This window comes from Melanotaenia boesemani, chromosome 13, assembly GCF_017639745.1.
Source record: "Melanotaenia boesemani isolate fMelBoe1 chromosome 13, fMelBoe1.pri, whole genome shotgun sequence".
Classification (NCBI taxonomy): Eukaryota; Metazoa; Chordata; class Actinopteri; order Atheriniformes; family Melanotaeniidae; genus Melanotaenia; species Melanotaenia boesemani.
In genome coordinates, this window is record NC_055694.1 from 30,747,701 (window position 1) to 30,759,524 (window position 11,824).

The 11,824-nt window shown below is 37.5% G+C and overlaps 1 protein-coding gene across 3 annotated transcripts in view; it reads right to left on the bottom strand.

Moving 5' to 3' along the window:
* LOC121651936 (tyrosine-protein phosphatase non-receptor type 7-like) overlaps positions 1-6,013 on the bottom strand; it is a 28,912-nt gene extending 22,899 nt beyond the window's left edge. Inside the window, exon 1 of one of the 3 annotated variants that reach the window (XM_042004410.1) lies at positions 5,833-6,013. The gene's annotated coding sequence lies outside the window, so the exon portion shown is untranslated. Of the gene's footprint in view, positions 1-2,170; positions 2,470-5,805 lie in introns of those variants that run through there. The other 2 variants (XM_042004412.1, XM_042004409.1) reach the window with 2 other exon arrangements.
* Between the last annotated feature and the right edge of the window lie 5,811 nt (positions 6,014-11,824).

Genomic DNA, 11,824 nt, shown 5'->3' on the forward strand with positions numbered 1-11,824 from the left:
TAATCTTTACCAAAATGCATGTGCAATGTATAACATTGTTCCCAGGTTAAATACTGGATTGTGTGAACTCATCATCATTATATTCATCCTCTCACCAACAAAATACTAGGAATATGTTGCTCCTAAAAGGGAAAAACAGGAAATTGAAATGTACTTGTTTCAGTATAAGTTACAGAGAACCACAAATATGGAATGAGTTGGATAACAACATAAAACAATCTGCAATATTTTCTATATTTAAAAGAAATCTAAAGCACAAACTACTGGAGTGTTATGCATCTGATGGTTTTGCAGCCCAGATACTTTAGGTTTGAAACAGTTGCTCTTTTACATGGATCAAAGTGAGGGTATGAAGGTGCATACTGTATGTCAGTTACATAGACGAAGGTGTAGTTGTCTCTTATTTTAGTTGTACACTGTGATTGTGACCGCCTTGCACTGTGAGCTTGATTATATTGAGACTTGTGAGTTTACAGGCTCATGAGACCTCATCATGTGGTACTCCATCTGCTTGTTGAATGGTCTCTTTACATGTTGACGGGGAACTGGGGATTTCTGAAATGGCTAATAATAATAATAATAATAATTTAATAAAAATTTAATAATTAAAAAAGAAAGTCTACCCCTGAAAACCTTCAGCTAGCGCTATACCAGACTGATGTCAGTGATATATTATACTATGTGTCAGGTGCTTCAAGCTTCTGAGGGAGTCATTTTTTTCCATAGTAACATGGTAAGAGCAATATCCAGTTTGTGTGTGTGAAATAGTGAAAATCAATCAAATCAAAGTGGTTAAACAAAAAACAAAAAGGGGCAAAACAAAACAAATAATGGAAACTACAAATTTTCCTCTTTGTTTCAGTACAAAGACGTTCAAGTACATTATCAAGATGTTTACATTTGATGAACTTTTAGAAAATATCTTGAAAACCCCCACATTTCTGGAGAAATTCACTCACTTTCTGTTTTTTACACATCATTTATTTATTTTTCCTGAAGTAATTTAATATTTTATTGTATGTAGTTTATGTATATAACATATATTTATATTATTTAGATTTCTAATACACATAAATATTGAATATATTTATATTCATGTAGATTTTTTTATTAAATATATTGTAATTTTATTTATTATTTCTGTCCTGTGTTTTACTTGTTGTGCAGCACTTTGGTCAACCATGTATTGTATTTTTAAAGTGCTATATAAATAAATAAATGTGGTATGATATATTTTAGTTTTTATTTACTTAAGTGTTTCATTTATTTATTCATTTTAATTTAGACATTTTATTTATTTCACATAATTGCTCATTTACACTTTACAACTTCCAGGTCGCAATAAATCTAAAACATAACCAAACATTTAATCCAAGGTATCTGGAAGTGAAAAGTCTACTATTTCATGTCAGATCTGGGCGATATGGCCTGTAAGTGATATAATATTTTTTCTTTTTTTCTTTGCCTTATCGCGATACACGATATATATCTTAGTGTTTTGATATCTCCTCTAAAACACTGTATAAATGATAACTTTAACATTATCATCCATACAAAGACACCAGTAAGATTTGAATAAACTGCTAAATTTAACGTCATTGTGATTTTTCGCTTTCAACAAACTTTTTATTCTGAAGCCTCGGGGATCCTACGTAAAACATCTCGAGATACATCGAGTATACTCAATATATGGCCCAGCCCTGTTTCACAGATCCAGATCTGGAAGTTATTTTAAATGTACATACATTTACATTTCCGCACGTGTAGTAATCCTGACCACCTGGACTGACTCATGATACAAACTGAATTCAGATCTATGAAGTCAGACAGAAAAAAAAGTTAGACCAAGTTATCCCCTTGCCTTGGAAATGTTTTACATTTAAACATAAAACTGAAACCTCACCTGGAAACATTAGGAATTATAATTACTTTCATTAAAATATTACACGTAGAATCTTCTTTGTCATTTTCATATTTTTCAAATTCATCCTGGGACCAGATTAGACTCTGTGGTGGGCCGGGTTTTGAACCATAGGCCATATTTTTGACACCCCTGTTCTAGGGTAACTGGAAGCTTAAATGATTTTCATATAATCTTTTTATTATTTACAGATATTCTTTGTTTAAGACGTGCAAGACATAAAAGTAAAACATGTTGAATCATGCTTACCATGAAGATGATGTTTATGTTATTCAGGCAAGTAGATACGAGTCCTTCTGACTGTCTCCAGCTCGGCTGCAACACCTACATGATTAACCTCCCTGAACCCTGATCTGAGCTACTTACTACCCAACCAGTTAACTTACTAAACAACCAGCTAAGTCACAGTGTAAATAGAAGATTTCTCAGCTTGTTCGTCTTCCTCAAATGAAACTCGCTGTGAAATCGGGGGCAAGAAGAAACAAGTGAGTGGAGAGAAAGTGGTAGTAAACTAGAGAAAGAAGCAACTGAGTGAAGGAGAGAGAGAAGAGACAGCAGGAACAGACATGTCCTGTTTTTCTGTCCGTTATTAACCTATTCAAGGTGTTCAGGTACAGACGGAGAGAAGGAGAGAGTTAGTCAGGGAAAGAGGGAACAGAAGGAGGAAGAGAAGAAGTGAGATGCTCCAGGCGTTGATTATTAACACACCAGCAGCAGCTACTCATGAAACATTCATGTCAAATGACAGAACACACAGGTAAGAACAGCAACATGCACACAGCACATGTTCATATCACAGAAAAACCAGAAATTCACACCTCCCGACTTTAAGGCTTTTTAACATAAAAGGAAACATGAAAATAAATAAAATCTTCCCATTTATCAGCAAACCCACCCAACTTTGCTGCTCCTAACAAAGCTTTGTCCTTTTAAAACCTAACTGTACCAGTCTAACAGTGAGAACAATCTAACTAAGAGCCCTGGCAGAGTCTACCGAAGGTCCAGAGGAAGGATGTTTGCTAACATTTATTTCCCTATGTCATCAGAGATTTGCTCTTTTTATCAAGACTTTGGTCCCCCTGCAGCCTGCATACAAACAAAAACATGCAAAAAAGTAAAGGGATACAAAGCTTTACCCCTTACAATTAAATTTTTACCTAAAACGAGTTTTTACGGCTAAAAGACATGCTGTGGAGAAACTATTTTACTGGACCCTTGCTGGTGTAACAGGAGCGTTTTAGTTGCAATATCATCTGCTACTGGAGTACAGTATGGCTTCAAGGATAAAATGTATTTGTGACTGGTCTGAAATAAGTGTTTACTGAATCTACAGTTGTGATTGTTGCCTTGATGGTATACATCATTCACATTTCAAGAATCTTAGCTTTTCAATGGTGTAAACAGGTGGAGGTACTTTAAAGGTATTTTGAGAAAAAAACACATTTATTTATGTCCTGCCCACGGGATGTCTGGTACGGAGTTAACTACCTGTAGTTCTTCTACAGAGTAAAAGTGAAGTTACTACAGTCAGATAAAGTATATACATCAACAACTACATCCCCTTTCAATTCTCAGGGTTTACATGTCACGGCATAATGAAGAAATAAAAAAGAAAATATGTACTTCAGGAAAAACTATAAAAACCAAGAACTACATCTCAGACTCTTCAGGCCTCAGTTAGCATGTTAAAAGTTCAAATTCAACTCCAGTAAGAAACAAACTGAACCAGTATGACCTGTTTGGAAGTGTTGCAGGGGCAAGTTTCTTCTCCTTACTAAACACAACATGGCAGCACAGCTTACGTTGGCAAAGCTGCATCTGAACAAACCACAAGACTTCTGTAACAACGTCCCTTAGACAGACCAGACCAAATGTTTGGTCAGACAGCAGAAAAAACCCAAACACAGCATATCAGCAGGACCAGGACACCTTGCAGTCATTGATCGTGCTTTGACACTGTCCAGCCACTGACTCCGTGCTGGTTCTCAACCTTATTTTGAACCAGCTGTTCAGAAAAAATAAAAATAAAAAAAAGTTGGTTTGGACCCTGAATAACCAATATGCTTCAGAAAATGAAGAAGTAATACCACAACAGTAAAAAAGACATGGGCAAAGGTGGTGCTGGATGTGGTGTTACAGGTCCATCTTTTGGCCTGCTGGGCAGCCACTGCAGCAGCCACCACCGAAGAAGAAGAGAATGGAGTACCATCTCCACCTGTGTCTTCCACAGATGAAGATGGTAAGATGACTATAGACCACCTGTTGTAGAAGCTAACTGAAGTTTATTAAACACTGGAATCATTCATTTGGAATAAAAGCTGGATGTCACTGCATTATTATAATGCCTGGCAAGCAATGTACATTTCGGTATTTTGTTATATTATAGGCGATGTGTGCACTCACCCTCTGAAATTCACTTGGCCAAAGGAACAACTGTTTATTTTGGGAAATTGTGGGTTATAATGGAGCCTGATGACTAGACTATTGACTTTAAGGACCAAATGTTTATGTTTACTTATGCGTAGTAGAGAAAAGTCCATTTAGAAGTCAGCCCACTTTTGTTCTGGTGAACACAGAAAGAAGCCAGAACCAGTCAGTCAGATGAAAGTCCACCTGTCTGACAGCTAAAGCTTGGCTGAAACTGTCTCATGCAACAGGACAATGATCCCAAACACAGCAGCAGATGTACAATAGAATGGCTGAAAAGGAAAAGAATCAAGCTGCTGACATGATCCAGTCAAAGTCTGACCCCATCTGGACCTGCAGCCTGGTTCTGGTTCAGTCTTTCCAGCTGCTTCTTCACCTGACTGCAGGAGCCATACAGGTTGGAGGGGAGGCAGAGGAGGTCTCAGTGTGAAAGTCCGGACCTCATCCTGACTGCTGTGGTGGGACCTTCAGAGATCTGCAGAAGGCTGCAAACCTCAATGGTTCTGAGTGGAGCAGAATTCGTCCACAACCATGAAAGAGACTGACACTGACATTTAATAATATACTTGCAAAATATTAAGTTCAGCTTTAATTGTTTAGCACCGACTAACGATCCCCTCCAATCCAATTATACTCCACTTTCATCAATTTGATATTATAATCCACATTAGTCCAGTTCATAATAATTGAGTTCACATAAGGCCAATTCATAAAAAAGAGGACTTGGCTTTCCTGTTTTCCTGTTTTATGTTCAGACCTCCAACACTTTTTCAATTTTAGAGTCCAAATAAACTCACCTTCAATGTTCTGATTCTACATTTATAAAAAAAAATAAATAACATTAAACAGACATACAGCCCTGACCAGGTTTGGTTCTTGAGATCTACTATTCTGCAACTTTTAGATGCATCCCTTCTCCAAACACCTGAATCAAATGGCTGAATTCCCTCATCCGCATGTCATTCAGCCCTGCAGAGATCTGGTAACGAGCCATCAGGATTCGGGTGTGTTGGAGAAGGGATGCATCTTACAGGATCGTAGATCTCCAGGACTGGACTTGGGCACCTCTGGTCTATTACATGCTGCGTACTCTTTAAAATATATTTTGCTAGATTATGTCAGTAAATACATCATTATTTAGAATGAATGGAATGACTAAACTGAAAGAAAACCCTTAGTTTTACCACTCATATAATTTAATAGGAAATGAATTTTTCAGTTATTCTGAGTATCTCATGCTCACTTTATAGATGTACTGTAACATGGAGGTGGTGTAATAAGCACCTTTAATATTTTGTAACTTTGTTTTTTATGAAGCAGCAAAACACCAGAAACTGAAAATAACTGCATTGTAAAAATGACACATTCAACATGTTTAGATGTTCATCACAGACAGAATCTCGCTCTCCATCTGTTCATTCATCCTCCTCTCCATCCCAAGTTAGAGTTCAGCTCACCAAGTTTTCACCGCTCCTCCTCCTCACCTTCTCATGGTTCTCTGATTCCCTCCTGTCGTTTCTCCTTCCTCGTCTTCCTCCACTTCTCTTCTTCTTTATCGTCCTCCGTCCTCTCTTCTTCCTTCTCTCATCTGTTGCTTTCTGTTGCTGTCTTTATTTCTACCTTCTCTGCCACTTCCTTTTCTGCACCCACCCACTCATTCATTACCACACAAACACAAGCACACACACACACACACACAAACACACACACACACACTTTCAATCCCCTCATCCAAGGTTACAAGCCCCCTTTAGACTGCGTGCCACGGGCTTCAGCACCGTCTATTTGTGTATTTGCTTTTGTAAGTGTGAAGCCGTCAGCAGTGTTTCACAGTGGGGATGTATGAACTCATCTTCCACGACTTTTTCTCTCCAGCTGTCAGATGAACAGCAGCAGCATCAAACCCTGGTGGGACGCAGTCAGGATGGATAAACTGCTGCTTTATCAGGAGTCACCACAGAAACAGAATTAATGAGTCAGATTCCACCGTCCACCACAACTCCCAATGTTACACTGAGTTTGAGAAGCTGCTGCGGTTGTGTTGAGGCTTCTGTAACCATAAAAACAACCAGCTGGACTAAACACAAACAGGAAGATGATGTGTCATTGTCTGGTTTTTTTTACTTTATAAAGCTTTTTAGATTAACTACCCAGAACAGTGTGAGTTTGTGGCTAAATGTTAGCTACTAAAGCTACAACCAGGTTTCTTGACGATTCCAGACACATGCAGATCACCAGTATCACTACACCAGTTTGAAGTAAATGTTGAATAGTTTCCTAATTAGTCATTCTTTAAAAACATTGACATCTAGCTGCACATTTTTAGACATTTTGTTTCTGTGCAAGTACAACTACTAATGTTATGTAAGGCTATTAACCTAATTTTAGCAGGAAGCTACGTAGCAGTGCTAATCTAGTTCTATGCTAACACTAGATACATTTTAAGATAATATGAGGAAACCATGTCATTTTTAGTTTTCATGTAATGTATTTGGGGACTACACATCAATGCACTTAATCAAGATTTTCACATTGGAGCTAAAAATAAACAATAAAGATATTCAATGAGTTCCTCAGTGCCGACTAAGCTTGTGCTATCCAGTTTAATTTAAAAAGGAAGCTAGCAAGGCTGCTATCTGCTACAACCAGAGTGATGAAAGGGGGTCCCAGTTAGGCTAATTTTGCACTGTTAGCAAAACATGGAAAAGTTTGTTTAAGTACCAATAGTTAAACTATGATGAATAATAGGGATTTCAAACTGTTGCAGTTGTTTACTTACAATTTCTAAAATGTAAAGTAGCAACAAATGCCATAGCATGCTACGAAATGAACCACTTTTAAGGTCATATAGCAGCATAAAAGAAGTACACTGTATGTACTGCACCCTGTGTACTACTGTGAGTAGTATGTAGGTGGTTTGGGAAACAGATATGGAAACTCTAGTTTGTCATAAAAGTCAGATCTGCTTTCACATTAAAGAAAACTGTCCTGTTAAAAACAGAAGTAGTTAGTACACCTAGTAGTACAGTAATGAAGTGTTTCTGCAGGATACCACACTAAGAGCAGAAATATGATATATTCATCTCCCTCTGGAAGAGTTTGTGGAGAATCTGGATGCAGTTCTGCCTTCAGCTCTGCAAACAGAGGTCAGAGGTCTGTTTGGGTGTTTTAGCCTCCAAACATCAACTCACAGTTTTTCCTTGAAGCCTTGAAGGAAACTACAAACATGCTACTTGTTTAGGTCAGACCAGAGTCATCCACTCTGCTCTGCTCAGCTGTTTTTCAACACAAGCTGATGCTTCTTATTTCTCTACTCTCCCTCTCATATCTTTACCACCATCCAAGAGGCTGCAGAGCAAATTTCCCCCATGAACAATAAAGGCAGAATGACTAAATGAATCAGACTGGGAAGTGTTGATGAACCTCAGTGCTGCCGACACCACCATCTCCCTGTGAAGCTGCTTCATTTGTTTCTATGACGATTCAGTTTCACACTGGAAAACAACTCACTGCAGGCTCACTAAATGAAATACTTTAATCAGCCACTAATGACACAGGGAGCGTTTACACTGTCATCTGTGCCGTAAACGACCTGAAAGAAATTATTAAATGCAGAAAAGATGAAGAGCAGCTGATGGCTGCGAGAAGACAGGATGCTCACAAAGGACAGATCTAAGATGGAAAAAGAAGAGATGATCAAAGATGAGTGGTGAGGAAAATGTATCTGACTATGATATTAATTTAAATTATTTATATGTATTGATCTCACCGTTGGCTTAATTTGTATGTAAAAGCCTAATCCAGTTCCAGTTTAACAGCTTAAACCTCGTCAGATACATGACATGATACAATGACATCATCAAAGACATTTATTTATTATATGTATGTGAACCTGCACAGTCAAAACGACAAGCAAGGTAACATTTTATGGAATAAAATCAGGCCGCTACAAGAACACATTTAAAAGGTTACGTAAGGAGTATTAACACAAAAACTACAAATTCTTAAAAAAAAGGAGGGACTGAAAATACTGATGAAAAAAACACAGAATTTTGATCAGTGAAATGATCTGGTGATAAAATAAATACATTCATAATAACAAAGGTTTCTAATGAAAGAACCTATAAATAACATTTCTAGGTATATATATATATTTATTAAAATAAATTTAGGCGTTGTCAGTCAGTGACTGCATCTGCATCTGAAGCACATTATCTTTTATTTATTTATTTATTTATTTATTTATTTTTGTTAATTTTTTGTTTTTGAAAAATTGCATTGACTTTCACACAAATCCTGGATGTTTGGTTTCTAGATGCTGCTTTAATGTTGAAGGTTGTAGTGCTGGATAGCGTCAGCTAACACTCCACTTATGGTCTCTCAGCTCTGCTTTGTTACCTTCGTTAACTTAATTCATCAGATTGTACTTGTGGAAAATTTGAGCCTTTTAGGGGCTTTAGACCAATTCTGTCTTTTTCATTTTAAATACTTCTTTATAACTTTTGCTACATGCTGGTGACTAGCTGAGCATCTTCTTCTGCTTATTGGAGTTTGTTAAACAACTGACTGATGCATTGCCGCCATCAAGTGGTGGGAAACTGTATTGCAACTGAACTTATTGCAACCACAAAGGGTCCCCCCTTTTCTGGTACCCTAGTTTTTACCTGGAAACCCGACCCATTGGTGGAAAAGGTTCAAGAGGAAGGAGAGAGGCTAGGGGCCAGTGAGTGTCAGAGCTGATATTCAGGATGGAACAGTACAGCAGGAAGATGGACCCTAGTAATGAACTTCTAAGTAAATGTCTCAGACAACTGATATCCAGAATGTAAGAGGAAGATCAAGGACAGATAAAACTACACATGGTCTTAGCCACCAATAGATCGAAGCAGTGTCTGACATCAAGAAGTCCTATCAGTATTGAGAGAATGCTGGTCTGAAAGACGGCACAGAGACTCTCCTCATGGCTAGAGGACAAGGTCTACCACACCAGATTGGAGTCTGTTCAAAGTGGTCTCTGAGACAGTCAAGGACATAGTAGCAGGGTGGAGGATGGAAAAAGCAAAAACATTCATGGACCGCCATAACCAGGTGGCTGGGAGAGTGTTTGGTGACATCTGTACTAAGTTTGGACTGGCGATGATGGGAGATACCATCAAAAGTGGAGAATAATGGAGCTGAGATCCCAAAGGACTTCCAGATCTAGACTGATAAACTACAGAATTACGCAGCAGTTTCCAGTTGTTTGTGTCACAGTGCATTATGGGTAGTAGTGATGGAAGATGGGTCCAACTTCTGCATATTGCATTATAAGATGAATTCAAATTTAACCCTGAATGCAGCAAAAGAGCTGAAGAGAAGACTAAAGATAAGAGTTGATTTGTTCACCAGGATGAAGAAGATCAGCGAGGAGGAGCAAAGGATGTTGGTTTCTGTTCAGCAGCTGTTTTTTAATGCTGATGGAGGAGCGCCACCTGCTGGAACCAGCTGTAAACGCGTTGAAGTGAACCAAAGGGGAGCAGAGATTTCAGGGCATGTTTCTTTTACTCATTCTTTTTTAAAAAATGTTTCTTACATTTCTATAAAACAGAACAAATTGGTTCTGGGTTTCATAATTCCTAAAACCTATAAAACAATGTATACAGGTGTAAAATAATCCAGTAACAAACCTGCATAGTTGTTCCATTTTTTCCAAGATATCTGCCTTTTCTCTTTTAAGATGGAGGATAAAGGTCACTTTCTCCATGAGCAAGTGTTTATCTGAAAAAGCTTCTCAATAGTGGGAAGGGTTCCTTGAACTCAGCACTTAGTTAAAGTGGTTTTACCTTCAGCTATTCAACACCAATTAATGTCCCTTCAAAATGTCTTTTATCCCAAATGCCATAGGCATTCTTAACCCAACAAAGTGACCAAAGGTTGATTTGATCTGCTGCACTTGTAGTCTTTACCTCTTAATGTTTACCTTTTAGGTGTTTTGGATGTATTTTTGTCATATTTGTATTTGTGCTTTTATTGTATCTATGCAGCACTGTAGTTTGGAGATGCATGACGTCTGTGTTGTGAGCCAGTTAAAACAATCCCATTATATGAACCGCATTAGTCCAGTTTATAATAACTGTATTTATATAAACCAATATATAAAAAATGACCTAGCTAAGGAGTTCAATAGAAGCTCAAATTAGCTTCTATTGGTGTCTAATAATTTTACCAAAATAACTCTTAAGTTTTTATTTTCTTAGAATGAACCATTTTTGTCTACTTACCATGGGTCCACATGCATGGCACCTGCCATATTTGTTTAAAAAAAAAAAAAAACTGCCATATTTGTGTCACCATTTTTACTACGGTGTCTCTGAATGTACAAACAACTCTGTGTGTGAAGCTTAAAAACTGCAGTAGCGGCTCTGTTTGATAGGAGCTAGTGGACTGTTTGGGATAAGTAATACCATAAAAGAACCATAGAAGAAGACAGTACGCACGTACACAATGCTGAAGTAGTTACAGGTAACTACAGGTCTGTAGTTCTGTCATTGCTACACCTGAAGCCAGTGGATCCACTCAGGTTTTTTATTTAATTTTATTTTGCACACGGCTATGCACAAGCAACATAAAACTGAACTAATTATAATCAGATGAAAATGTTTATGTCTGGAAGAATTTGGCCACTGACGACCACCGTCCAATCACAACTGTGCTTGGTATCTGAAATAATTTCTAAGCCCATCTTTACTACGAGATGTCTTACACACTGGCCCTTTAAGTTCACCTGTAAAGGTTACAGTGGATTTTTGGTTATTTCTATCATAATACCAAAAGCCACAAGTCCCTGACTTTATGTGAGTTGTGTATACTATTTCTCTGAACTTGACTCCATGACATCTTTACCGTCTGTGACAGCATAGCAACATCTGTGACGGTGGCGGGTGTCAACAACCGTTTATCCTAACTAGCTGCTGATTTTAATCACATAAAATTTCTTTTGGGATTTATCATCAACAGAAACTGGACGTTTTATGAAACAAACCTGCCTAGCCTGGTTTTAATTGAACATCTATAATGTTGAATTTTTAACATTTGTAAAGTCTTTTGCGTCCTCACCTTTTCTCAGGCTGATGCAGGACTGTACAACTGCCTTTTATTGGGTCCAACCACTGATCTGGGTCTTTCCCCGTTATCCTGCAGCTGTCACGTGATCATTAGGCTACTGTCATTTCTTTTTAATCAGACCTGAATTACAAAACATTTGGAGATTATACACTGTACTTATAAATATGTTGAAAATGTAAAGTAATTATTATTATTCATATACAGAAGAAAAACAAACAATCAGATTAAGGCAAGACATTTATTAGATCACCACTTGGTACTTTTCCTGAGTTTTTTTCTAGAAAAGTGACTGTGATCAAATAGGTTGTATACGTCAGTGGTGGTGAAGGATCAGAGATTCATATATATATATATATATATATATATATATAT